Source organism: Embiotoca jacksoni, unplaced genomic scaffold (genome assembly GCF_022577435.1).
Source record: "Embiotoca jacksoni isolate LCO1_2020_lvr unplaced genomic scaffold, fEmbJac1.0.p SCAF_36, whole genome shotgun sequence".
NCBI classification, from domain to species: Eukaryota; Metazoa; Chordata; class Actinopteri; family Embiotocidae; genus Embiotoca; species Embiotoca jacksoni.
Genome location: NW_027185388.1, coordinates 2599619 through 2605516, shown reverse-complemented (window position 1 = coordinate 2605516; position 5898 = coordinate 2599619).

The following is a 5898-nucleotide window of genomic DNA, read 5'->3' as shown; positions in this document are numbered from 1 at the left end:
TGATACTTCTGCTCGAAGTAGCTTTATGAAAACAAAGTCATTAGCTTCATCAGGTCTATATCGGTCTGCTCCACCGCGTTTACACCGAGTCCCAATTAAACCACTGGGCTGTGATTCAGCTCTGTCACATCCAGTATTCTCAGAATAATTTATTCATTTGGAGTCATACATTTACACACATGAATTAATTCCAACAAATGCATTGACAAATGGAGACTCTCTCTCTCACACACACACACGTGTTTAAGAATAGAGTTTGCAGAGTTACAACATACAATAGGAAACAAATATGCATGCGTTTAACAAATGATAAAAGTGCTTTGTACACAACATACACTGGGTCTGTGCGTGATTGCATGTATTTGGGGAGGAAGACAATGTGTGTTGATGTGTGTGTGTGTGTGTGTGTGTGTGTAAATGTGTAAGAATGAAGGAGGTTGAGGGAACGAGAAACCGCTGATTAAAAACCTGTGAAGCGAATCCCGCTTATCTCGACTAATAACAAAACAATTAACCTGCTTTGGATAGAAACCAGTAAGTGATGCTGAAACACGCACACAAAGGACATCGGACATGACATTGACTTAAATCCATTTCCTGGAGACTTGACCTTAACTTAAACCGGACCATAACCTGATGTAATAGTTGATTCAAGTCCCCAATTATATTACCATGAATACATTTTATGTCCCCACAACATGAGTAATACAAGTGTACACACACACACACACACACACACACACACACACACACACGCACAATATAGAAATGCAGAAGATTTTCTCTGCCTTCCCTGCCTGCTGCTGCTGAACATGTGCAGTGAAAGTAACAGTAAAATTGTGAGCAGTAAAGAAAACAAAATAAAAAAGAGCTAAAAGACATTAAATTGCGCTGTAGAGCTAAAAAAAAAAAAAAAAAAGACCTGCAGAGTTACGTGATGATTCTTCATTGTACTCAATCATTTCCCATAACACAGTCACCAGACCCATTATTAATATGACAACATTGACTGGTGCAGTTTTGAGGATTAGAATGTCCCAATATTTACTTAGATTCTTTACTTTGGTTTTGGCATTTGCCGTTCATGATGATCTTGAAGCTTGGATGTGCAAACACACATTCGGGGAAAACACATTTATATGGATGTGGCTCCCGATAGAGAAACACAAAACACACAAAAGAGATGATAAGTGTGTCATTAAGATGCTACTCTTGCCGTGCTATAAAGAATAATGCCAAGGGCGGTCCAATCCGTCAAAGAACAAGTGAGATAAGCAAGGACAACTGAGGAAGCAAATAGTCTCAATGACAATCTTAGAATTCACACCACTGGTGTACAAACACATCGGCGAGTGTCGTGATTACAAATTATGTCGGCTGCTTCTTTGGGGAGTTGTTCCCCAGTCGTTTCTACCACACGACCACTAGAGCTGCACGGAGGTATCCCTCCGTTATCTGTGCACTAACTGTATCTGCACGTCCCTTAAAATAAAATATAAAGCTGCTATAGACACCAGTTCTCCATGCAAATGGGCTCAGTGTGAAGGATCTGATTCCCACAAAGGATAATGACCCCGGTGCATAATGAATAGGGTCATTAAGAAAAGCCAAGGGAGATGAAGAAAACGCACATTAAGAATCCCGGCGGACACAATAAGAAAAAGAAACTAAACCAGAGACGATACACAGCAGGCTGCTGACCTTCAACACAACAAGTCACAGCCCTGCCAACACTGCAGTGCGTATGTAAATGTGTGTGTATGTAAATATGCGTGTATGCAAAGTCACCTTGTGAGCTCACCGTCATCGGGCTGCCCAGCTTTGTGATATATATATATATATATATCTATATATCTATATATATATCTATATATATATTATGTGTCGGGATGATGTAAAGATTCCCCACAAAACATCAAAGTCTACAACAAACTGTCCGTACAGGCGTCCAGTGGAGGTGAAACATGACAACACCCGGAGCAGAAGCCAGAGGAGGCTGCTGATAGGATGAGGATAACCTTCATTTAGCATTTTGAATGACAATCGAAGACTCGGACACAAAAGGCTACACAAGCCCATTTCTCTCAGGAGCTCAACAGGTTACAGAAGTTGTGATTGTAGTCTCTTACTGGGCTCTCGGGAGCAACGTATTCTTTAAATTGAGCCTGGTGTGTGTGTGTGTGTGTGTGTGTGTGTGTGTGTGTGTGTGTGTGTGTGTGTATGTGTGTATGTGTGTTTGTGCGTGAGGTGTATTATAATGCTATCGGTGTCACACACTCCCAGAGGAGGTGCGAGGGGAAGGAGGCTTGGCAGAGGTTTGCCTCCTCTTCGCTTTACTCACTCTCTTTCTACTGTCTCTCTCTCCTCTGGCTGCCATCGCTTGCTGTGTCCCCCCCCCCCCATATATTTCTGTCTCTGCCTCTTTAATCCAATCATTAACCAGTGAACTCAGGTAACCCGGACACTTATTGGGTTTCAAGGACAAAAGGAAGTCCATATGCCCACTCACACTCGCACACAGATGAGCAGGGCAGGAAAGAAGACGTGCCATCTCTGCGTGGCCGACACCATGACCACCTGCTGCTGCTGGATGGAGGCCTGATTGAATTTCCCCCTGATTAACTTCCAGCCGACATATTCAACCCCTCCACTAACCCAGTCAAACTATAAAACACAAAGGAGCGTTGTAGGTTATTATTTTTCCTTTCACTCCTCTTCATCTTCTCTCAGTTGTCTCCGTGTTCCCTGTTTGGCTATTAGGATGTATTACATTAACTCTGACCTCCCAGTTTGACTCCGCGCTTTTCAGGGAAGAATTAACAACAGCTCTTAGTCATAGATGTTCATCTGGAGTTCAGCAGGCACACTGCAGGTTTAACCAGAATTGATGGAGTGCATTTTTGGTGATCAGTCTCTCCGGTCACTTTTGTTATATGTTGATGACATCGTTGTTTTCTCATCCACTGACAGCGTCTGAAATGGGTCTTGGTTCGCTTGCAAGAACATCCCCTTAAATTGAAATTCAAAAAATGTCAGTTTTTTGAGTAGGATGTCCAGTGTCTGGGAATAATAGTGTAAACAATCACGGCAAAGTGTGAAATAGATACACCGGTCCATCGCAGCAAAACGTGAAATAGCCACACTTTGGTCTGTCTAAGCGTGACAGTTGCATGTTTTGAAAGTGGCTCGGTGGCATTAGTCACAGGCTGCCATGAGGGATGATGAGATTTGAATCCAGGAGGTGACAACATTTTTGTTGAGTTGTTTTTGTTTTCTAACCCTGTTGTTTTAGCTAAAAGTTTAATTTTCCGTCCACTACAGGAAAATGTGTAACTGTCACGCTTAGCGCAAAGTGTGGCTATTTCACGTTCTGCTGTAGTGGACCTGTAGGTCTATTTCCACTTTTGCCGTGATACCGGGTTGCACTGCAGCTTTGTGGGCAGATTTGTCATTAGTATGACCAAAAAAAGGGGCTAAAAAAACAACAACTTACCGTATCTATTACCATAGCACAGTGGTGGATGTGGAAGCTAAAATAAAAAAAAATTAAAATGATGAGAAAATTTGATTATGACACCTGTCAAAATAGCCAACAAATAATGACCATCTCCAGAAGACCACCTGCCAGCACAGGCATGCTTCCTGCATATACACGCACTCCTGAGTGACAGGCTATACTGCAGCTGGAGATGGATGAGACCTGATTATGTCCCACAATCCAATGGGCTGTTAATTACACCTTTGGGAGCAGGTCATCACCTTCCATCTGCATAAAACATCACTCTCTACTGAGTGTGACTCGCATCCATCCATGTGTTTACATGAATTGTCCATTGAGCCACAGGGAAAAAAATAAATTAGTATAATGATGCAGGTGTAATGACCTCTATCTCGGTTTAACAGCCAACATCAGTCTGTATATTCAGTCCCCGTACGATATGGGAGGTATCCACCGTACCAGGAAGCTTTTGAAGAGGTGCACAGTGCTGACTGAATACGATGTCTGAGTTAAAATTCATGCAATGCATTGAAGGATGAAAGGATCTTTGTAAAAAAATCTATTAACCGCGGTCGTAAATGAGTCGGAGTCAGCCTACTGTTTCTCAGAGATATCCCAGAAAAGTACTTTTTAATTAAAAGCAGTAGCTGTTTCTAGGTCTGGACCACTGAGACTATAAGGTCTATGCTCTGAAAGTGCATCAGTCTGCATGTTGGACCAAAACATTGAATTATGAGGTTACCAAGAAAGATTTTTCCCTCAGCTGACACCCTCCAAAAGCTGCATATGGCTTGTTTTGTTTTCTTGGCATAAAAACTAAATTTATTTGCAATTCAAATCCAGACGTAATCATGTCTTGGGATGAACTTAAACACCCTGTAGCTTCTTGTTGTGTATTCACAACTGTGTCGTGATTGTAATAAGCAATTTTCTGGATGTTTGCATTGTTTTGATTTATTAAGTGCACAACACAAAAACAAGTTCTTCCCACTAAATACCAAATGTTCTCCAAGTCAAATCTATTTAAAAACAGAGAGGATCAGCCGGACTTCAGAAAAACTGCCTCCCAAATACATCATGTCCTGTTGGTGGGAGCAACTCAAACAAAGGAGGTGGCTCAGGAAGAAACTTGAAAGAACCAGTTGTAATCAGCCAAAAAGAACTGTTGTTTTTTTCAGCATGCTCTGACATTTTGGATATCTTCTTTGTCGTCAAGCAAGAAAACTAGCACAAAAAAAATGGTGAGCAAATATAACAAAAGTAAATATGGGGCTGTTAGGGGGGTAAATAAGATGATTAAATATTGTAGTCAGTAGTAAAGTGAATATGGGGCTGTTAGGGGGGGAAATAAGATGATTAAACACTGGACTACAGTCAGCAGTAAAGTAAATACAGGACTACTAGAGGGGTAAATAAGATGATTAAATACTGTACTAAACTGTCTCTCCCTGAACTGGCAGCAAATCATATAAAAGCTCATTGGCCTGTGAAAAAAAAAGAAACAGATTTATTGTGCCACTAACAAGGTCAGAGTGACGCCAATGGTGACACTCATTCAGTAGCATTACACTGCAATGAATCTGCAGCAGTAAGTGTCAAAATAAAACCAGCAGTGCACGTCCGTTTACAGCAGCGATGACATCTGGTATGAGGCTAACTGCAGTTTTACAGCGCTGAATGGAACCAAGTGAAACGTGATGTGGTGTAAAATATCTGATAGCCATGTACATATGGAAGTAAAGAATAATGCTCTTTATAAGCATTCAAGCTGGAGCGAGGAAATATTTAATTACCAAGCTGGGACATTAAATGCTCAAACTGATCCTTTAAATCAGTTTTCAGATTGTGATTGCATGGTCAGGGTCTTTACCACACGCTTTCAGTTTAAAGCTATTACTGCTATTTTATTGCTTTTCTATTATTCTATTATTATCTTATTGCTTCTGTATGCTGCTGTAGCGAAAAAATTTCCCCTCAGGGATGAATAAAGTAACTACTTAACCTAACCTAACCTAAAGGCCTCTGCTCGAGTACATTTTCGCACCGCTGATTTAACAGAATATTAGAAAAGTTAAAACGTGGAAGAGGACATTTTCATGGTTCATGCTTGTTACCGATGAATGTAAAATCACTTGAGGCCAAAGTGTTCCCAAAGTCGGTTGTATGAAATGTATTCATGCATACCTCCGAGTTAGACATGTGTATTTCAATTTTAGGAAGCAGTGGTCTGCAGAATTATTCATGATTATTTCTGACTGATGTTTTCATGAATATTCATGACCGGAGAGCTGAACTAAGGTCACAGTTCCTTGGTGCAATTATTCTGCTCATAAAGTGCTGAATCAAAGCAAAACATTGTAGTTTTCCTTCTTGTAAAGTGCATGATGCTAACTATCAAA